The sequence below is a fragment of the Heptranchias perlo genome, unplaced genomic scaffold, assembly GCF_035084215.1.
Source record: "Heptranchias perlo isolate sHepPer1 unplaced genomic scaffold, sHepPer1.hap1 HAP1_SCAFFOLD_260, whole genome shotgun sequence".
Lineage (NCBI taxonomy): Eukaryota > Metazoa > Chordata > Chondrichthyes > Hexanchiformes > Hexanchidae > Heptranchias > Heptranchias perlo.
Window position 1 is genome coordinate 139,050 of NW_027139272.1, and position 22,577 is coordinate 161,626.

General features: G+C 52.8%; 1 protein-coding gene across 1 annotated transcript in view; it reads left to right on the forward strand.

Annotated features, from left to right (window-relative positions):
* Positions 1-5,481: 5,481 nt before the first annotated feature.
* The window catches only part of LOC137310529 (zinc finger protein ZFP2-like), a 28,256-nt gene continuing 11,160 nt past the window's right edge, over positions 5,482-22,577 (forward strand). Inside the window, exon 1 of the mRNA XM_067978298.1 lies at positions 5,482-5,715. The gene's annotated coding sequence lies outside the window, so the exon portion shown is untranslated. The remainder of the gene's footprint in view (positions 5,716-22,577) is intronic.

Below are 22,577 nucleotides of genomic sequence, written 5' to 3' on the forward strand. Positions count from 1 at the left end.
CCTTGAGTGCAGAAGATTAACGGGTGCTGTAATTAAGATCATTGAAGGATTTGATATTGTAGATAGAGAGAAACTATTTCCTCCGGTGGGAGAGTCCAGAACAAGGGGGCGTCACCTTAAAATTAGAGCCAGGCCGTTCAGGGGTGATGTCAGGAAGCGTTTCTTCACACAAAGGGGAGTGGAAATCTGGAACTCTCTCCCCCAAAATGCTGTTGAGGCTGGGGGTCAATTGAAAATTTCACAACTGAGATTTATCGATTTTTGTTAGGTCAGGGTATTATGGGATATGGCACCAAGGCGGGTGGGTGGAGTTAAGATACAGATTGGCCATGATCTAATTGAATGGCGGAACAGGATCGAGGGGCTGAATGGCCTCCCCCTGTTCCTATGTTCCAATGAGGTGCTTTGACTGTGTACAGCAACTTACAATAAAACAGTGTACTGGGAGACACCTCAGAGCACAGAGCAGGAGGAAGGAGACCAAAGAGAGGATTTAAGAGGAGCCAGAATCACGGACAGAAGGGGAGTCAGGAACTGTGTGGAGACAGGAAGGAACAAGACAGGAATCCTGAGGGAGACTGCTGGAGAACCAGAGAGGTTTAGGGAGGGAATTCCAGAGCTTAGCGTCTAGGCAGCTGAAGGCACGGCCGCCAATGGTGGAGCGATTAAAATCGGGGCTGCGTTAGAGGCCAGAATTGGAGGAACGCAGAGATCTCGGAGGGCTGGAGGAGGTTACAGGGATAGGGAGGGCGAGGCCATGGGGGGATTTAAAACAAGGATGAGAATTTTAAAATCGAGGCGTTCCCGGACCGGGGGCCAGTGTAGGTCAGCGAACGCAGGGGGTGATGGGAGAACGGGACTTGGTGCGAGTTAGAATACGGATTTCAAGCGCTGAATCGAAAGCAAATTCTCGACACTCCTTCCCTCACCAACTCCCTTCTCTCCTCCTCCTCCTCTCTTGAATCCATTAACCTCTTGCTGGATAGGGTTCCACAGACAGGGGTCACTCTCCAGTATATCGCCCCAGTGACCATTAAACACCTGTGAGCCTTGACACTAAGCATCAATAGGCTTTTCAACACAGCCTGGCCAGATCCTGGCCCGTCCGATGTCCAGACACGCACAGTTCCAACACTGTTTGATTAAGAGTGGGGATAACAGTCCCCTCCCTAACCCAGGGGCCCTGAGGCCACATGTAGCGGCCCTACTACCATCACCCCAGTTGGGGTCAGTTTAAAGTGGCTTTTAACCACCCAGCACAGAGAGTGTCTAAAACAGTGACTGGTGACCCTCTGTGCACAGTCTCTTTGAGTTACAGTCCAGTCTACCTCCAATCCTGAGATACCAGCCGAGTCACCCCACTGGCCACAGGTACTGGAGCATCATTCGATTGCTCAAGCCCACTTACTCTTGCTCAGGCGACTATAAAATATGACCCAGAAACTACCGAATAGCATCCAGAAAATGTGGTGTTCCCTTCCCTCCCTGTCACCCGTTCCCCCCACACCCCGTGCTAGCTGACCTACATTGGCTCCCGATCCGGGAACACCTCGATTTTAAAATTCCTCCATGTGTTCAAATCCCTCCCTGGCCTCGCCCTTCCCTATCCCTGTGACCTCCTCCAACCCTACAACCCTCCGAGATCTCTGCACTCCTCCAATTCTGGCCTCTTGCGCATCCCCAATTTTAATCTCTCCACCATTGGCGGCCGTGCCTTCAGCTGCCTCGGCCCTCAGCTCAGGAATTCCCTCCCTGAACCTCTCCGCCTCTCCACCTCTCTCTCCTCCTTTAAGATGCTCTTTCAAACCTACCTCTTTGACCAAGCTGTCCGAACATCTCCTTACGTGGCTCAGTGTCAAGTCTTGTTTGATAATCGCTCCTGTGAAGTGCCTTGGGACGTTAAAGGCGCTATATAAATGCAGGTAGTTGTTGTTGTTGTTGTTACAGCGACGATGAAAGAACAGCGATATATTTCCAAGTCGGGATGGTGTGTGACTTGGAGGGGAACGTGCAGGTGGTGTTGTTCCCATGTGCCTGCTGCTCTTGTCCTTCTAGGTGGTAGAGGTCGCGGGTTTGGGAGGTGCTGTCGAAGAAGCCTTGGCGAGTTGCTGCAGTGCATCCTGTGGATGGTACACACTGCAGCCACGGTGCGCCGGTGGTGAAGGGAGTGAATGTTTAGGGTGGTGGATGGGGTGCCAATCAAGCGGGCTGCTTTGTCCTGGATGGTGTTGAGCTTCTTAAGTGTTGTTGGAGCTGCACTCATCCAGGCAAGTGGAGAGTATTCCATCACACTCCTGACTTGTGCCTTGTCGATGGTGGAAAGGCTTTGGGGAGTCAGGAGGTGAGTCACTCACCGCAGAATACCCAGCCTCTGACCTGCTCTTGTAGACACAGTATTTATATGGCTGGTCCAGTTAAGTTTCTGGTCAATGGTGACCCCCAGGATGTTGATGGTGGGGGATTCGGTGATGGTAATGCCGTTGAATGTCAAGGGGAGGTGGTTAGACTCTCTCTTGTTGGAGACGGTCATTGCCTGGCACTTGTCTGGTGCGAATGTTACTTGCCACTTATCAGCCCAAGCCTGGATGTTGTCCAGGTCGAGCTGCACGCGGGCACGGACTGCTTCATTATTTGAGGGGACTGAGACTACAAAAACATCACCTGGTGTTTACGATGGTCTCCCACAATATTTCAAGGCCTCCTTATCTCTAGCCTTCCAGGCAGTTCGAATAACACTTTTCCAACGTGGCCAACCTGCCCAGCATGCCGCCTTGAACACTCAGTTCAAAAGTTCCGATGTTGAATTAATACTTTTAACCAAACTCAGCTCCTTTAGCAGGTAATTAATCCTTAAAACTGGTATTTAAAAGTCCAAAATCCTTCACTGTAAAGTGCTTTTGGTCACTTCCACGGGGATCTAGTCCTGATACGGACCCTACAGGAGTACTTAGTGTTGGGGGGCACTGGGGAGCGGAACTGAGGGAGTTCTGATGGATGGTGCCATGTTTACAGTCCCATCTCTTCCAATGATGTCCGCATGGAGTGGGGGTGGAGGGGACGGGGGGGTGGAAAGGACACAAGAGGTGACCCCTCACACTCTCGGTGAAATTTCCCAACTTTGGGGAAAAAAGGGATGGAGACCTGGAGCAGCCGGGTCCAGTTCCAGAATCCAGCCCCGATTACATTGCCTCTGCCACCACCCCACTCCCCAAAGGAATTTTGGGCTCAGATTTTGTGAGGAAAGCAGGGACTTGAGAGAGGGAGAGGTTGGGGAGGGTGTCCGCCTGGAGAGAGATGGGGGCAGCGGGGCAGCCAAGGATCGTACAGCATAGGAGAGAAAACAGAAGCGGGAGCAGTCGGGAAAAATCAAATGAGGAGCAGTGTGAGAGACGGAGAGACCAGTAAAGAATGGGGCCCTGGGGTAGAGGTAGGGAGCAGCAGCAGAACGGAGGCCTGAAGAGGGAGGGAGTGGCAAGCAGATCATGGGCCTAGGAAGGAACTTTTAAATTCAAGTGCCAAGCCAGAAGTCTTGCATTACAGTCTCGTGCAGAACCTCAGCGTCCGGGCACCGGGCTTTTTTTAATGGATGAAAGAGACCATTTTTATTTTCCCAACAGTATTCTCCATCTAATTATGTAGGAAACTAATTCTGAATCAGGGACGGGGACTTACCATAATTAACAGTAATGAAGAAAATAATGGCACTAAAGAGTGACAAATCCCCAGGACCAGATGGTTTCCATCCCAGGGTTTTAAAGGAAGTCGGTGAGAACATTCCAGAAGCCCTAACGAGAATCTTCCAAAGTTCTCTCGATTCAGGAACCGTTCCTTTAGATTGGAAAATTGCACACGTCACTCCGCTATTTCAGAAAGGTGAGAGAGAGAAACCAGGGAATTATAGACCAGTTAGCCTAACATCTGTTGTTGGGAAATTACTCGAGTCTATAATTAAGGATGGAGTGACTGAACACCTCGAGAATTTTCAGCTGATCAGAGAGCCAGCATGGATTTGTAAAGGGTCATGCCTTGAAGAGGTGACTAAAGTAATGGATGGGGGAATGTCTATGGATGTTGTTTATATGGACTTCCAGAAGGCAATTGATAAAGTCCCTCATAAGAGACTGTCAGCTAAAGCTGAAGCTCATGGAATTGAGGGCAAATTATTGACCTGGTTAGGAAGTTGGCTGAGCAGCAGGAGACAGGGAGTAGGGATAATGGGCAGGTACTCAAATAGGCAGGATGTGACTAGTGGTGTCCCACAGGGATCTGTGTCGGGGCCTCAACTATTCACTGTATTTATGATGACAGAAAGAAAGACAGCATTGTAAGCAGTGTAGATGGAAGCATAAAATTACAGAGATATTAATAGATTATGTGAATGGGCAAAACTGTGGCAAATGGATTTCAGTGTAGGCAAATGTGAGGTCATCCACTTTGGACCTAAAAAGGAGAGATCAGAGTACTTTCTAAATGGTGAAAAGCTGGAAACAGTGAAGGTCCAAAGAGACTTAAGGGCCCCTGTACATAGATCATTAAAATGTTATGGACAGGTACAGAAAATAATCAAAAAGGCTAATGGGATGCTGGCCTTTATATCTAGAGGACTAGAATACAAGAGGGTAGAAGTTATACAGCTGTACAAAGCCCTGGTTAGACCACACCTGGAGTACTGTTCTGGGCACCGCACCTTAGGAAGGGAGAGCAGCGTAGATTTACTAGAATGATACCTGGGCTCCAAGGGTTAAATTACGAGGAGTGATTACACAAACTAGAGTTGTATTCTGTGGAATTTAGAAGATTAAGGGGTGATTTGATCGAAGTTTTCAAGATATTAAGGGGAACTGATCGGGTAGATTGAGAGAAACTATTTCCGCTGGTTAGGGAGTCCAGGACGAGGGGACACAGTCTAAAAATTAGAGCCAGGACTTTCAGGAGTGACGCAAAGGGCGGTAGAAGTTTGGAACTCTCTTCCGCAATCGGCAGTTAATGCTCGCTCCATTGGTTTTAAATCTGAGTTTGATAGATTTGTGGTAACCAAAGATATAAAGGGATGTGGGGATAAGGCTGGTGTCTGGAGTCAGCTCACAGATCAGCCAGGATCTCAATGAATGGCAGAACAGGCTTGAGAGGCGAAATGGCCGATTCCTGTTCCTGTGTCCTGTGTCCCTCGGCGATCAGCGCCCCTGGACTGGGGGGGAAGCAGGTTGTGTGGGGAGAGGGGGCACATTAGGAAATTACACATTCCAGTCCATGATTTTATGATCGTTAATTGAAATAGATGGAAAGTCACGGGCTGTTGGGGGACAATTCTCTGACACTCAGAAGGGGAAAGACTCCTTGCTGAGCTGTGAGTTTCAATCACCCACTGATTCCTCTCCAATCAGCCCTGTGGGTCGCACATTTACTTTGTGGGAACTTGTTGATTTTCCTGAAACTAAAAGTATTTTACAGTTTTCTCTGTAAAAAGAATCTCTGCGTGGAATGGAATTCGAGCTGCTGAAGAACAACCTGGGCCAAGTGACAATTCCTCATGGAAGCCCATCAGTCTCAAATGTAACGGGGAATCGATGGGGGAACTGGACACTTCCCGGATAATAATGTCTCTTGATCGGGAACTGGATTCTCTTTTCTCTCCATCCAATTCCACTTGGATATTCACGGAAGATCGAGGCATGAAAGCGATCCAGCTTCACAGCGCATCCCGGCTGATCAATGGTGGGATTCCCCCCTGTCTGTCTGGTGTTTTGGTCAGTCTGGGAGCGGTCACTGATGGTGAGATTCCCCCCTGTCTGTCTGGTGTTTTGGTCAGTCTGGGAGCGGTGACTGATGGTGAGATTCCCCCTCTGTCTGTCTGGTGTTTTGGTCAGTCTGGGAGCGGTCACTGATGGTGAGATTCCCCCCTGTCTGTCTGGTGTTTTGGTCAGTCTGGGAGCGGTCACTGATGGTGAGATTCCCCCCTGTCTGTCTGGTGTTTTGGTCAGTCTGGGAGCGGTGATTGATGGTGGGATTCCCCCCTGTCTGTCTGGTGTTTTGGTCAGTCTGGGAGCGGTGATCGATGGTGGGATTCCCCTCTGTCTGTCTGGTGTTTTGGTCAGTCTGGGAGCGGTGACTGATGGTGAGATTCCCCCCTGTCTGTCTGGTGTTTTGGTCAGTCTGGGAGCGGTGACTGATGGTGAGATTCCCCTCTGTCTGTCTGGTGTTTTGGTCAGTCTGGGAGCGGTGATTGATGGTGAGATTCCCCCCTGTCTGTCTGGTGTTTTGGTCAGTCTGGGAGCGGTGATTGATGGTGAGATTCCCCCCTGTCTGTCTGGTGTTTTGGTCAGTCTGGGAGCGGTGATTGATGGTGAGATTCCCCCCTGTCTGTCTGGTGTTTTGGTCAGTCTGGGAGCGGTGATTGATGGTGAGATTCCCCTCTGTCTGTCTGGTGTTTTGGTCAGTCTGGGACAGGTGATTGATGGTGAGATTCCCCCCTGTCTGTCTGGTGTTTTGGTCAGTCTGGGAGCGGTCTCTGATGGTGAGATTCCCCCCTGTCTGTCTGGTGTTTTGGTCAGTCTGGGAGCGGTGATTGATGGTGAGATTCCCCCCTGTCTGTCTGGTGTTTTGGTCAGTCTGGGAGCGGTGATTGATGGTGAGATTCCCCCCTGTCTGTCTGGTGTTTTGGTCAGTCTGGGACAGGTGATTGATGGTGAGATTCCCCCCTGTCTGTCTGGTGTTTTGGTCAGTCTGGGAGCGGTCTCTGATGGTGAGATTCCCCCCTGTCTGTCTGGTGTTTTGGTCAGTCTGGGACAGGTGATTGATGGTGAGATTACCCCCTGTCTGTCTGGTGTTTTGGTCAGTCTGGGAGCGGTGATTGATGGTGAGATACCCCCCTGTCTGTCTGGTGTTTTGGTCAGTCTGGGAGCGGTGATTGATGGTGAGATTCCCCCCTGTCTGTCTGGTGTTTTGGTCAGTCTGGGAGCGGTGACTGATGGTGAGATTCCCCTCTGTCTGTCTGGTGTTTTGGTCAGTCTGGGAGCGGTGATCAATGGTGGGATTCCCCCCTGTCTGTCTGGTGTTTTGGTCAGTCTGGGAGCGGTGATTAATGGAGAGATTCCCCTCTGTCTGTCTGGTGTTTTGGTCAGTCTGGGAGCGGTGATTCATGGTGAGATTCCCCTCTGTCTGTCTGGTGTTTTGGTCAGTCTGGGAGCGGTGATCAATGGTGGGATTCCCCCCTGTCTGTCTGGTGTTTTGGTCAGTCTGGGAGCGGTGATTAATGGAGAGATTCCCCTCTGTCTGTCTGGTGTTTTGGTCAGTCTGGGAGCGGTGATTCATGGTGAGATTCCCCTCTGTCTGTCTGGTGTTTTGGTCAGTCTGGGAGCGGTGATTGATTGTGAGATTCCCCTCTGTCTGTCTGGTGTTTTGGTCAGTCTGGGAGCGGAGATTGATGGTGAGATTCCCCCCTGTCTGTCTGGTGTTTTGGTCAGTCTGGGAGCGGTGACTGATGGTGGGATTCCCCCCTGTCTGTCTGGTGTTTTGCTCAGTCTGGGAGCGGTGATTAATGGTGAGATTCCCCCCTGTCTGTCTGGTGTTTTGGTCAGTCTGGGAGCGGTGATTGATGGTGGGATTCTCCCCTGTCTGTCTGATGTTTTGGTCAGTCTGGGAGCGGTGATTCATGGTGAGATTCCCCTCTGTCTGTCTGGTGTTTTGGTCAGTCTGGGAGCGGTGATTGATGGTGGGATTCTCCCCTGTCTGTCTGGTGTTTTGGTCAGTCTGGGAGCGGTGATTGATGGTGAGATTCCCCCCTGTCTGTCTGGTGTTTTGGTCAGTCTGGGAGCGGTGATTGATGGTGGGATTCTCCCCTGTCTGTCTGGTGTTTTGGTCAGTCTGGGAGCGGTGATTCATGGTGAGATTCCCCTCTGTCTGTCTGGTGTTTTGGTCAGTCTGGGAGCGGTGATTGATGGTGAGATTCCCCCCTGTCTGTCTGGTGTTTTGGTCAGTCTGGGAGCGGTGATTGATGGTGGGATTCTCCCCTGTCTGTCTGGTGTTTTGGTCAGTCTGGGAGCGGTGACTGATGGTGGGATTCCCCTCTGTCTGTCTGGTGTTTTGGTCAGTCTGGGAGCGGTCACTGATGGTTAGATTCCCCTCTGTCTGTCTGGTGTTTTGGTCAGTCTGGGAGCGGTCACTGATGGTGAGATTCCCCCCTGTCTGTCTGGTGTTTTGGTCAGTCTGGGAGCGGTGACTGATGGTGGGATTCCCCTCTGTCTGTCTGGTGTTTTGTTCAGTCTGGGAGCGGTGACTGATGGTGAGATTCCCCTCTGTCTGTCTGGTGTTTTGGTCAGTCTGGGAGCGGTGACTGATGGTGAGATTCCCCCTCTGTCTGTCTGGTGTTTTGGTCAGTCTGGGAGCGGTGACTAATGGTGAGATTCCCCTCTGTCTGTCTGGTGTTTTGGTCAGTCTGGGAGCGGTGACTGATGGTGAGATTCCCCTCTGTCTGTCTGGTGTTTTGGTCAGTCTGGGAGCGGTGACTGATGGTGAGATTCCCCTCTGTCTGTCTGGTGTTTTGGTCAGTCTGGGAGCGGTCACTGATGGTGAGATTCCCCTCTGTCTGTCTGGTGTTTTGGTCAGTCTGGGAGCGGTCACTGATGGTGAGATTCCCCCTCTGTCTGTCTGGTGTTTTGGTCAGTCTGGGAGCGGTCACTGATGGTGAGATTCCCCCCCGTGTCTGTCTGGTGTTTTGGTCAGTCTGGGAGTGGTGATTGATGGTGAGATTCCCCTCTGTCTGTCTGGTGTTTTGGTCAGTCTGGGAGCGGTGATTGATGGTGAGATTCCCCCCTGTCTGTCTGGTGTTTTGGTCAGTCTGGGAGCGGTGATTGATGGTGGGATTCCCCCCTGTCTGTCTGGTGTTTTGGTCAGTCTGGGAGCGGTGACTGATGGTGAGATTCCCCTCTGTCTGTCTGGTGTTTTGGTCAGTCTGGGAGCGGTCACTGATGGTGAGATTCCCCTCTGTCTGTCTGGTGTTTTGGTCAGTCTGGGAGCGGTCACTGATGGTGAGATTCCCCCTCTGTCTGTCTGGTGTTTTGGTCAGTCTGGGAGCGGTCACTGATGGTGAGATTCCCCCTTGTCTGTCTGGTGTTTTGGTCAGTCTGGGAGCGGTGATTGATGGTGAGATTCCCCTCTGTCTGTCTGGTGTTTTGGTCAGTCTGGGAGCGGTGATTGATGGTGAGATTCCCCTCTGTCTGTCTGGTGTTTTGGTCAGTCTGGGAGTGGTGATTGATGGTGAGATTCCGCCCTGTCTGTCTGGTGTTTTGGTCAGTCTGGGAGCGGTGATTGATGGTGGGATTCCCCCCTGTCTGTCTGGTGTTTTGGTCAGTCTGGGAGCGGTGATTGATGGTGAGATTCCCCCATGTCTGTCTGGTGTTTTGGTCAGTCTGGGAGCGGTGATTGATGGTGAGATTCCCCCCTGTCTGTCTGGTGTTTTGGTCAGTCTGGGAGCGGTGATTGATGGTGAGATTCCCCCATGTCTGTCTGGTGTTTTGGTCAGTCTGGGAGCGGTGACTGATGGTGAGATTCCCCTCTGTCTGTCTGGTGTTTTGGTCAGTCTGGGAGCGGTGATCAATGGTGGGATTCCCCCCTGTCTGTCTGGTGTTTTGGTCAGTCTGGGAGCGGTGATTAATGGAGAGATTCCCCTCTGTCTGTCTGGTGTTTTGGTCAGTCTGGGAGCGGTGATTCATGGTGAGATTCCCCTCTGTCTGTCTGGTGTTTTGGTCAGTCTGGGAGCGGTGATCAATGGTGGGATTCCCCCCTGTCTGTCTGGTGTTTTGGTCAGTCTGGGAGCGGTGATTAATGGAGAGATTCCCCTCTGTCTGTCTGGTGTTTTGGTCAGTCTGGGATCGGTGATTCATGGTGAGATTCCCCTCTGTCTGTCTGGTGTTTTGGTCAGTCTGGGAGCGGTGATTGATTGTGAGATTCCCCTCTGTCTGTCTGGTGTTTTGGTCAGTCTGGGAGCGGAGATTGATGGTGAGATTCCCCCCTGTCTGTCTGGTGTTTTGGTCAGTCTGGGAGCGGTGACTGATGGTGGGATTCCCCCCTGTCTGTCTGGTGTTTTGCTCAGTCTGGGAGCGGTGATTAATGGTGAGATTCCCCCCTGTCTGTCTGGTGTTTTGGTCAGTCTGGGAGCGGTGATTGATGGTGGGATTCTCCCCTGTCTGTCTGATGTTTTGGTCAGTCTGGGAGCGGTGATTCATGGTGAGATTCCCCTCTGTCTGTCTGGTGTTTTGGTCAGTCTGGGAGCGGTGATTGATGGTGGGATTCTCCCCTGTCTGTCTGGTGTTTTGGTCAGTCTGGGAGCGGTGATTGATGGTGAGATTCCCCCCTGTCTGTCTGGTGTTTTGGTCAGTCTGGGAGCGGTGATTGATGGTGGGATTCTCCCCTGTCTGTCTGGTGTTTTGGTCAGTCTGGGAGCGGTGATTCATGGTGAGATTCCCCTCTGTCTGTCTGGTGTTTTGGTCAGTCTGGGAGCGGTGATTGATGGTGAGATTCCCCCCTGTCTGTCTGGTGTTTTGGTCAGTCTGGGAGCGGTGATTGATGGTGGGATTCTCCCCTGTCTGTCTGGTGTTTTGGTCAGTCTGGGAGCGGTGACTGATGGTGGGATTCCCCTCTGTCTGTCTGGTGTTTTGGTCAGTCTGGGAGCGGTCACTGATGGTTAGATTCCCCTCTGTCTGTCTGGTGTTTTGGTCAGTCTGGGAGCGGTCACTGATGGTGAGATTCCCCCCTGTCTGTCTGGTGTTTTGGTCAGTCTGGGAGCGGTGACTGATGGTGGGATTCCCCTCTGTCTGTCTGGTGTTTTGTTCAGTCTGGGAGCGGTCACTGATGGTGAGATTCCCCTCTGTCTGTCTGGTGTTTTGGTCAGTCTGGGAGCGGTGACTGATGGTGAGATTCCCCCTCTGTCTGTCTGGTGTTTTGGTCAGTCTGGGAGCGGTGACTGATGGTGAGATTCCCCTCTGTCTGTCTGGTGTTTTGGTCAGTCTGGGAGCGGTGACTGATGGTGAGATTCCCCTCTGTCTGTCTGGTGTTTTGGTCAGTCTGGGAGCGGTGACTGATGGTGAGATTCCCCTCTGTCTGTCTGGTGTTTTGGTCAGTCTGGGAGCGGTCACTGATGGTGAGATTCCCCTCTGTCTGTCTGGTGTTTTGGTCAGTCTGGGAGCGGTCACTGATGGTGAGATTCCCCCTCTGTCTGTCTGGTGTTTTGGTCAGTCTGGGAGCGGTCACTGATGGTGAGATTCCCCCCCGTGTCTGTCTGGTGTTTTGGTCAGTCTGGGAGTGGTGATTGATGGTGAGATTCCCCTCTGTCTGTCTGGTGTTTTGGTCAGTCTGGGAGCGGTGATTGATGGTGAGATTCCCCCCTGTCTGTCTGGTGTTTTGGTCAGTCTGGGAGCGGTGATTGATGGTGGGATTCCCCCCTGTCTGTCTGGTGTTTTGGTCAGTCTGGGAGCGGTGACTGATGGTGAGATTCCCCTCTGTCTGTCTGGTGTTTTGGTCAGTCTGGGAGCGGTCACTGATGGTGAGATTCCCCTCTGTCTGTCTGGTGTTTTGGTCAGTCTGGGAGCGGTCACTGATGGTGAGATTCCCCCTCTGTCTGTCTGGTGTTTTGGTCAGTCTGGGAGCGGTCACTGATGGTGAGATTCCTCCTTGTCTGTCTGGTGTTTTGGTCAGTCTGGGAGCGGTGATTGATGGTGAGATTCCCCTCTGTCTGTCTGGTGTTTTGGTCAGTCTGGGAGCGGTGATTGATGGTGAGATTCCCCTCTGTCTGTCTGGTGTTTTGGTCAGTCTGGGAGTGGTGATTGATGGTGAGATTCCGCCCTGTCTGTCTGGTGTTTTGGTCAGTCTGGGAGCGGTGATTGATGGTGGGATTCCCCCCTGTCTGTCTGGTGTTTTGGTCAGTCTGGGAGCGGTGATTGATGGTGAGATTCCCCCATGTCTGTCTGGTGTTTTGGTCAGTCTGGGAGCGGTGATTGATGGTGAGATTCCCCCCTGTCTGTCTGGTGTTTTGGTCAGTCTGGGAGCGGTGATTGATGGTGAGATTCCCCCATGTCTGTCTGGTGTTTTGGTCAGTCTGGGAGCGGTGACTGATGGTGAGATTCCCCTCTGTCTGTCTGGTGTTTCGGTCAGTCTGGGAGCGGTGATTGATGGTGAGATTCCCCCCTGTCTGTCTGGTGTTTTGGTCAGTCTGGGAGCGGTGATTGATGGTGAGATTCCCCCATGTCTGTCTGGTGTTTTGGTCAGTCTGGGAGCGGTGATTGATGGTGGGATTCCCCTCTGTCTGTCTGGTGTTTTGGTCAGTCTGGGAGCGGTGATTGATGGTGAGATTCCCCCCTGTCTGTCTGGTGTTTTGGTCAGTCTGGGAGCGGTGATTGATGGTGAGATTCCCCTCTGTCTGTCTGGTGTTTTGGTCAGTCTGGGAGTGGTGACTGATGGTGAGATTCCCCCTCTGTCTGTCTGGTGTTTTGGTCAGTCTGGGAGCGGTCACTGATGGTGAGATTCCCCCCCGTGTCTGTCTGGTGTTTTGGTCAGTCTGGGAGTGGTGATTGATGGTGAGATTCCCCTCTGTCTGTCTGGTGTTTTGGTCAGTCTGGGAGCGGTGATTGATGGTGAGATTCCCCCCTGTCTGTCTGGTGTTTTGGTCAGTCTGGGAGCGGTGATTGATGGTGGGATTCCCCCCTGTCTGTCTGGTGTTTTGGTCAGTCTGGGAGCGGTGACTGATGGTGAGATTCCCCTCTGTCTGTCTGGTGTTTTGGTCAGTCTGGGAGCGGTCACTGATGGTGAGATTCCCCTCTGTCTGTCTGGTGTTTTGGTCAGTCTGGGAGCGGTCACTGATGGTGAGATTCCCCCTCTGTCTGTCTGGTGTTTTGGTCAGTCTGGGAGCGGTCACTGATGGTGAGATTCCCCCTTGTCTGTCTGGTGTTTTGGTCAGTCTGGGAGCGGTGATTGATGGTGAGATTCCCCTCTGTCTGTCTGGTGTTTTGGTCAGTCTGGGAGCGGTGATTGATGGTGAGATTCCCCTCTGTCTGTCTGGTGTTTTGGTCAGTCTGGGAGTGGTGATTGATGGTGAGATTCCGCCCTGTCTGTCTGGTGTTTTGGTCAGTCTGGGAGCGGTGATTGATGGTGGGATTCCCCCCTGTCTGTCTGGTGTTTTGGTCAGTCTGGGAGCGGTGATTGATGGTGAGATTCCCCCATGTCTGTCTCGTGTTTTGGTCAGTCTGGGAGCGGTGATTGATGGTGAGATTCCCCCCTGTCTGTCTGGTGTTTTGGTCAGTCTGGGAGCAGTGATTGATGGTGAGATTCCCCCATGTCTGTCTGGTGTTTTGGTCAGTCTGGGAGCGGTGACTGATGGTGAGATTCCCCTCTGTCTGTCTGGTGTTTTGGTCAGTCTGGGAGCGGTGATTGATGGTGAGATTCCCCCCTGTCTGTCTGGTGTTTTGGTCAGTCTGGGAGCGGTGATTGATGGTGAGATTCCCCCATGTCTGTCTGGTGTTTTGGTCAGTCTGGGAGCGGTGATTGATGGTGGGATTCCCCTCTGTCTGTCTGGTGTTTTGGTCAGTCTGGGAGCGGTGATTGATGGTGAGATTCCCCCCTGTCTGTCTGGTGTTTTGGTCAGTCTGGGAGCGGTGATTGATGGTGAGATTCCCCCATGTCTGTCTGGTGTTTTGGTCAGTCTGGGAGCGGTGATTGATGGTGAGATTCCCCCCTGTCTGTCTGGTGTTTTGGTCAGTCTGGGAGCGGTGATTGATGGTGAGATTCCCCCATGTCTGTCTGGTGTTTTGGTCAGTCTGGGAGCGGTGACTGATGGTGAGATTCCCCTCTGTCTGTCTGGTGTTTTGGTCAGTCTGGGAGCGGTGATTGATGGTGAGATTCCCCCCTGTCTGTCTGGTGTTTTGGTCAGTCTGGGAGCGGTGATTGATGGTGAGATTCCCCCATGTCTGTCTGGTGTTTTGGTCAGTCTGGGAGCGGTGATTGATGGTGGGATTCCCCTCTGTCTGTCTGGTGTTTTGGTCAGTCTGGGAGCGGTGATTGATGGTGAGATTCCCCCATGTCTGTCTGGTGTTTTGGTCAGTCTGGGAGCGGTGATTGATGGTGAGATTCCCCTCTGTCTGTCTGGTGTTTTGGTCAGTCTGGGAGCGGTCACTGATGGTGAGATTCCCCTCTGTCTGTCTGGTGTTTTGGTCAGTCTGGGAGCGGTGATTGAAGGTGAGATTCCCCCTCTGTCTGTCTGGTGTTTTGGTCAGTCTGGGAGCGGTCACTGATGGTGAGATTCCCCCTCTGTCTGTCTGGTGTTTTGGTCAGTCTGGGAGCGGTGACTGATGGTGAGATTCCCCCCTGTCTGTCTGGTGTTTTGGTCAGTCTGGGAGCGGTGATTGATGGTGAGATTCCCCCCTGTCTGTCTGGTGTTTTGGTCAGTCTGGGAGCGGTGACTGATGGTGAGATTCCCCCTCTGTCTGTCTGGTGTTTTGGTCAGTCTGGGAGCGGTCACTGATGGTGAGATTCATCCCCGTGTCTGTCTGGTGTTTTGGTCAGTCTGGGAGTGGTGATTGATGGTGAGATTCCCCTCTGTCTGTCTGGTGTTTTGGTCAGTCTGGGAGCGGTGATTGATGGTGAGATTCCCCCCTGTCTGTCTGGTGTTTTGGTCAGTCTGGGAGCGGTGATTGATGGTGGGATTCCCCCCTGTCTGTCTGGTGTTTTGGTCAGTCTGGGAGCGGTGACTGATGGTGAGATTCCCCTCTGTCTGTCTGGTGTTTTGGTCAGTCTGGGAGCGGTCACTGATGGTGAGATTCCCCTCTGTCTGTCTGGTGTTTTGGTCAGTCTGGGAGCGGTCACTGATGGTGAGATTCCCCCTCTGTCTGTCTGGTGTTTTGGTCAGTCTGGGAGCGGTCACTGATGGTGAGATTCCCCCTTGTCTGTCTGGTGTTTTGGTCAGTCTGGGAGCGGTGATTGATGGTGAGATTCCCCTCTGTCTGTCTGGTGTTTTGGTCAGTCTGGGAGCGGTGATTGATGGTGAGATTCCCCTCTGTCTGTCTGGTGTTTTGGTCAGTCTGGGAGTGGTGATTGATGGTGAGATTCCGCCCTGTCTGTCTGGTGTTTTGGTCAGTCTGGGAGCGGTGACTGATGGTGAGATTCCCCTCTGTCTGTCTGGTGTTTTGGTCAGTCTGGGAGCGGTGATCAATGGTGGGATTCCCCCCTGTCTGTCTGGTGTTTTGGTCAGTCTGGGAGCGGTGATTAATGGAGAGATTCCCCTCTGTCTGTCTGGTGTTTTGGTCAGTCTGGGAGCGGTGATTGATGGTGAGATTCCCCTCTGTCTGTCTGGTGTTTTGGTCAGTCTGGGAGCGGTGATCAATGGTGGGATTCCCCCCTGTCTGTCTGGTGTTTTGGTCAGTCTGGGAGCGGTGATTAATGGAGAGATTCCCCTCTGTCTGTCTGGTGTTTTGGTCAGTCTGGGATCGGTGATTCATGGTGAGATTCCCCTCTGTCTGTCTGGTGTTTTGGTCAGTCTGGGAGCGGTGATTGATTGTGAGATTCCCCTCTGTCTGTCTGGTGTTTTGGTCAGTCTGGGAGCGGAGATTGATGGTGAGATTCCCCCCTGTCTGTCTGGTGTTTTGGTCAGTCTGGGAGCGGTGACTGATGGTGGGATTCCCCCCTGTCTGTCTGGTGTTTTGCTCAGTCTGGGAGCGGTGATTAATGGTGAGATTCCCCCCTGTCTGTCTGGTGTTTTGGTCAGTCTGGGAGCGGTGATTGATGGTGGGATTCTCCCCTGTCTGTCTGATGTTTTGGTCAGTCTGGGAGCGGTGATTCATGGTGAGATTCCCCTCTGTCTGTCTGGTGTTTTGGTCAGTCTGGGAGCGGTGATTGATGGTGGGATTCTCCCCTGTCTGTCTGGTGTTTTGGTCAGTCTGGGAGCGGTGATTGATGGTGAGATTCCCCCCTGTCTGTCTGGTGTTTTGGTCAGTCTGGGAGCGGTGATTGATGGTGGGATTCTCCCCTGTCTGTCTGGTGTTTTGGTCAGTCTGGGAGCGGTGATTCATGGTGAGATTCCCCTCTGTCTGTCTGGTGTTTTGGTCAGTCTGGGAGCGGTGATTGATGGTGAGATTCCCCCCTGTCTGTCTGGTGTTTTGGTCAGTCTGGGAGCGGTGATTGATGGTGGGATTCTCCCCTGTCTGTCTGGTGTTTTGGTCAGTCTGGGAGCGGTGACTGATGGTGGGATTCCCCTCTGTCTGTCTGGTGTTTTGGTCAGTCTGGGAGCGGTCACTGATGGTTAGATTCCCCTCTGTCTGTCTGGTGTTTTGGTCAGTCTGGGAGCGGTCACTGATGGTGAGATTCCCCCCTGTCTGTCTGGTGTTTTGGTCAGTCTGGGAGCGGTGACTGATGGTGGGATTCCCCTCTGTCTGTCTGGTGTTTTGTTCAGTCTGGGAGCGGTCACTGATGGTGAGATTCCCCTCTGTCTGTCTGGTGTTTTGGTCAGTCTGGGAGCGGTGACTGATGGTGAGATTCCCCCTCTGTCTGTCTGGTGTTTTGGTCAGTCTGGGAGCGGTGACTGATGGTGAGATTCCCCTCTGTCTGTCTGGTGTTTTGGTCAGTCTGGGAGCGGTGACTGATGGTGAGATTCCCCTCTGTCTGTCTGGTGTTTTGGTCAGTCTGGGAGCGGTGACTGATGGTGAGATTCCCCTCTGTCCGTCTGGTGTTTTGGTCAGTCTGGGAGCGGTCACTGATGGTGAGATTCCCCTCTGTCTGTCTGGTGTTTTGGTCAGTCTGGGAGCGGTCACTGATGGTGAGATTCCCCCTCTGTCTGTCTGGTGTTTTGGTCAGTCTGGGAGCGGTCACTGATGGTGAGATTCCCCCCCGTGTCTGTCTGGTGTTTTGGTCAGTCTGGGAGTGGTGATTGATGGTGAGATTCCCCTCTGTCTGTCTGGTGTTTTGGTCAGTCTGGGAGCGGTGATTGATGGTGAGATTCCCCCCTGTCTGTCTGGTGTTTTGGTCAGTCTGGGAGCGGTGATTGATGGTGGGATTCCCCCCTGTCTGTCTGGTGTTTTGGTCAGTCTGGGAGCGGTGACTGATGGTGAGATTCCCCTCTGTCTGTCTGGTGTTTTGGTCAGTCTGGGAGCGGTCACTGATGGTGAGATTCCCCTCTGTCTGTCTGGTGTTTTGGTCAGTCTGGGAGCGGTCACTGATGGTGAGATTCCCCCTCTGTCTGTCTGGTGTTTTGGTCAGTCTGGGAGCGGTCACTGATGGTGAGATTCCCCCTTGTCTGTCTGGTGTTTTGGTCAGTCTGGGAGCGGTGATTGATGGTGAGATTCCCCTCTGTCTGTCTGGTGTTTTGGTCAGTCTGGGAGCGGTGATTGATGGTGAGATTCCCCTCTGTCTGTCTGGTGTTTTGGTCAGTCTGGGAGTGGTGATTGATGGTGAGATTCCGCCCTGTCTGTCTGGTGTTTTGGTCAGTCTGGGAGCGGTGATTGATGGTGGGATTCCCCCCTGTCTGTCTGGTGTTTTGGTCAGTCTGGGAGCGGTGATTGATGGTGAGATTCCCCCATGTCTGTCTGGTGTTTTGGTCAGTCTGGGAGCGGTGATTGATGGTGAGATTCCCCCCTGTCTGTCTGGTGTTTTGGTCAGTCTGGGAGCGGTGATTGATGGTGAGATTCCCCCATGTCTGTCTGGTGTTTTGGTCAGTCTGGGAGCGGTGACTGATGGTGAGATTCCCCTCTGTCTGTCTGGTGTTTCGGTCAGTCTGGGAGCGGTGATTGATGGTGAGATTCCCCCCTGTCTGTCTGGTGTTTTGGTCAGTCTGGGAGCGGTGATTGATGGTGAGATTCCCCCATGTCTGTCTGGTGTTTTGGTCAGTCTGGGAGCGGTGATTGATGGTGGGATTCCCCTCTGTCTGTCTGGTGTTTTGGTCAGTCTGGGAGCGGTGATTGATGGTGAGATTCCCCCCTGTCTGTCTGGTGTTTTGGTCAGTCTGGGAGCGGTGATTGATGGTGAGATTCCCCTCTGTCTGTCTGGTGTTTTGGTCAGTCTGGGAGCGGTCACTGATGGTGAGATTCCCCCTCTGTCTGTCTGGTGTTTTGGTCAGTCTGGGAGCGGTCACTGATGGTGAGATTCCCCCCCGTGTCTGTCTGGTGTTTTGGTCAGTCTGGGAGTGGTGATTGATGGTGAGATTCCCCTCTGTCTGTCTGGTGTTTTGGTCAGTCTGGGAGCGGTGATTGATGGTGAGATTCCCCCCTGTCTGTCTGGTGTTTTGGTCAGTCTGGGAGCGGTGATTGATGGTGGGATTCCCCCCTGTCTGTCTGGTGTTTTGGTCAGTCTGGGAGCGGTGACTGATGGTGAGATTCCCCTCTGTCTGTCTGGTGTTTTGGTCAGTCTGGGAGCGGTCACTGATGGTGAGATTCCCCTCTGTCTGTCTGGTGTTTTGGTCAGTCTGGGAGCGGTCACTGATGGTGAGATTCCCCCTCTGTCTGTCTGGTGTTTTGGTCAGTCTGGGAGCGGTCACTGATGGTGAGATTCCCCCTTGTCTGTCTGGTGTTTTGGTCAGTCTGGGAGCGGTGATTGATGGTGAGATTCCCCTCTGTCTGTCTGGTGTTTTGGTCAGTCTGGGAGCGGTGATTGATGGTGAGATTCCCCTCTGTCTGTCTGGTGTTTTGGTCAGTCTGGGAGTGGTGATTGATGGTGAGATTCCGCCCTGTCTGTCTGGTGTTTTGGTCAGTCTGGGAGCGGTGATTGATGGTGGGATTCCCCCCTGTCTGTCTGGTGTTTTGGTCAGTCTGGGAGCGGTGATTGATGGTGAGATTCCCCCATGTCTGTCTCGTGTTTTGGTCAGTCTGGGAGCGGTGATTGATGGTGAGATTCCCCCCTGTCTGTCTGGTGTTTTGGTCAGTCTGGGAGCAGTGATTGATGGTGAGATTCCCCCATGTCTGTCTGGTGTTTTGGTCAGTCTGGGAGCGGTGACTGATGGTGAGATTCCCCTCTGTCTGTCTGGTGTTTTGGTCAGTCTGGGAGCGGTGATTGATGGTGAGATTCCCCCCTGTCTGTCTGGTGTTTTGGTCAGTCTGGGAGCGGTGATTGATGGTGAGATTCCCCCATGTCTGTCTGGTGTTTTGGTCAGTCTGGGAGCGGTGATTGATGGTGGGATTCCCCTCTGTCTGTCTGGTGTTTTGGTCAGTCTGGGAGCGGTGATTGATGGTGCGATTCCCCCCTGTCTGTCTGGTGTTTTGGTCAGTCTGGGAGCGGTGATTGATGGTGAGATTCCCCCATGTCTGTCTGGTGTTTTGGTCAGTCTGGGAGCGGTGATTGATGGTGAGATTCCCCCCTGTCTGTCTGGTGTTTTGGTCAGTCTGGGAGCGGTGATTGATGGTGAGATTCCCCCATGTCTCTCTGGTGTTTTGGTCAGTCTGGGAGCGGTGACTGATGGTGAGATTCCCCTCTGTCTGTCTGGTGTTTTGGTCAGTCTGGGAGCGGTGATTGATGGTGAGATTCCCCCCTGTCTGTCTGGTGTTTTGGTCAGTCTGGGAGCGGTGATTGATGGTGAGATTCCCCCATGTCTGTCTGGTGTTTTGTTCAGTCTGGGAGCGGTGATTGATGGTGGGATTCCCCTCTGTCTGTCTGGTGTTTTGGTCAGTCTGGGAGCGGTGATTGATGGTGAGATTCCCCCATGTCTGTCTGGTGTTTTGGTCAGTCTGGGAGCGGTGATTGATGGTGAGATTCCCCTCTGTCTGTCTGGTGTTTTGGTCAGTCTGGGAGCGGTCACTGATGGTGAGATTCCCCTCTGTCTGTCTGGTGTTTTGGTCAGTCTGGGAGCGGTCACTGATGGTGAGATTCCCCCTCTGTCTGTCTGGTGTTTTGGTCAGTCTGGGAGCGGTCACTGATGGTGAGATTCCCCCTTGTCTGTCTGGTGTTTTGGTCAGTCTGGGAGCGGTGATTGATGGTGAGATTCCCCTCTGTCTGTCTGGTGTTTTGGTCAGTCTGGGAGCGGTGATTGATGGTGAGATTCCCCTCTGTCTGTCTGGTGTTTTGGTCAGTCTGGGAGTGGTGATTGATGGTGAGATTCCGCCCTGTCTGTCTGGTGTTTTGGTCAGTCTGGGAGCGGTGATTGATGGTGGGATTCCCCCCTGTCTGTCTGGTGTTTTGGTCAGTCTGGGAGCGGTGATTGATGGTGAGATTCCCCCATGTCTGTCTCGTGTTTTGGTCAGTCTGGGAGCGGTGATTGATGGTGAGATTCCCCCCTGTCTGTCTGGTGTTTTGGTCAGTCTGGGAGCAGTGATTGATGGTGAGATTCCCCCATGTCTGTCTGGTGTTTTGGTCAGTCTGGGAGCGGTGACTGATGGTGAGATTCCCCTCTGTCTGTCTGGTGTTTTGGTCAGTCTGGGAGCGGTGATTGATGGTGAGATTCCCCCCTGTCTGTCTGGTGTTTTGGTCAGTCTGGGAGCGGTGATTGATGGTGAGATTCCCCCATGTCTGTCTGGTGTTTTGGTCAGTCTGGGAGCGGTGATTGATGGTGGGATTCCCCTCTGTCTGTCTGGTGTTTTGGTCAGTCTGGGAGCGGTGATTGATGGTGCGATTCCCCCCTGTCTGTCTGGTGTTTTGGTCAGTCTGGGAGCGGTGATTGATGGTGAGATTCCCCCATGTCTGTCTGGTGTTTTGGTCAGTCTGGGAGCGGTGATTGATGGTGAGATTCCCCCCTGTCTGTCTGGTGTTTTGGTCAGTCTGGGAGCGGTGATTGATGGTGAGATTCCCCCATGTCTCTCTGGTGTTTTGGTCAGTCTGGGAGCGGTGACTGATGGTGAGATTCCCCTCTGTCTGTCTGGTGTTTTGGTCAGTCTGGGAGCGGTGATTGATGGTGAGATTCCCCCCTGTCTGTCTGGTGTTTTGGTCAGTCTGGGAGCGGTGATTGATGGTGAGATTCCCCCATGTCTGTCTGGTGTTTTGTTCAGTCTGGGAGCGGTGATTGATGGTGGGATTCCCCTCTGTCTGTCTGGTGTTTTGGTCAGTCTGGGAGCGGTGATTGATGGTGAGATTCCCCCATGTCTGTCTGGTGTTTTGGTCAGTCTGGGAGCGGTGATTGATGGTGAGATTCCCCTCTGTCTGTCTGGTGTTTTGGTCAGTCTGGGAGCGGTCACTGATGGTGAGATTCCCCTCTGTCTGTCTGGTGTTTTGGTCAGTCTGGGAGCGGTGATTGAAGGTGAGATTCCCCCTCTGTCTGTCTGGTGTTTTGGTCAGTCTGGGAGCGGTCACTGATGGTGAGATTCCCCCTCTGTCTGTCTGGTGTTTTGGTCAGTCTGGGAGCGGTGACTGATGGTGAGATTCCCTCCTGTCTGTCTGGTGTTTTGGTCAGTCTGGGAGCGGTGATTGATGGTGAGATTCCCCCCTGTCTGTCTGGTGTTTTGGTCAGTCTGGGAGCGGTGACTGGTGGTGAGATTCCCCCCTGTCTGTCTGGTGTTTTGGTCAGTCTGGGAGCGGTGATTGATGGTGAGATTCCCCCCTGTCTGTCTGGTGTTTTGGTCAGTCTGGGAGCGGTCACTGATGGTGGGATTCCCCCCCTGTCTGTCTGGTGTTTTGGTCAGTCTGGGAGCGGTGATTGATGGTGAGATTCCCCCCTGTCTGTCTGGTGTTTTGGTCAGTCTGGGAGCGGTGATTGATGGTGAGATTCCCCCCTGTCTGTCTGGTGTTTTGGTCAGTCTGGGAGCGGTCACTGATGGTGAGATTCCCCTCTGTCTGTCTGGTGTTTTGGTCAGTCTGGGAGCGGTGATTGATGGTGAGATTCCCCTCTGTCTGTCTGGTGTTTTGGTCAGTCTGGGAGCGGTGACTGATGGTGAGATTCCCCTCTGTCTGTCTGGTGTTTTGGTCAGTCTGGGAGCGGTGATTGATGGTGAGATTCCCCCCTGTCTGTCTGGTGTTTTGGTCAGTCTGGGAGCGGTGATTGATGGTGGGATTCCCCCCTGTCTGTCTGGTGTTTTGGTCAGTCTGGGAGCGGTGACTGATGGTGAGATTCCCCCCTGTCTGTCTGGTGTTTTGGTCAGTCTGGGAGCGGTGACTGATGGTGAGATTCCCCTCTGTCTGTCTGGTGTTTTGGTCAGTCTGGGAGCGGTGATTGATGGTGAGATTCCCCCCTGTCTGTCTGGTGTTTTGGTCAGTCTGGGAGCGGTGACTGATGGTGAGATTCCCCTCTGTCTGTCTGGTGTTTTGGTCAGTCTGGGAGCGGTGATTGATGGTGAGATTCCCCCCTGTCTGTCTGGTGTTTTGGTCAGTCTGGGAGCGGTGACTGATGGTGAGATTCCCCTCTGTCTGTCTGGTGTTTTGGTCAGTCTGGGAGCGGTGATTGATGGTGAGATTCCCCCCTGTCTGTCTGGTGTTTTGGTCAGTCTGGGAGCGGTCACTGATGGTGGGATTCCCCCCCTGTCTGTCTGGTGTTTTGGTCAGTCTGGGAGCGGTGATTGATGGTGAGATTCCCCCCTGTCTGTCTGGTGTTTTGGTCAGTCTGGGAGCGGTGATTGATGGTGAGATTCCCCCCTGTCTGTCTGGTGTTTTGGTCAGTCTGGGAGCGGTCACTGATGGTGAGATTCCCC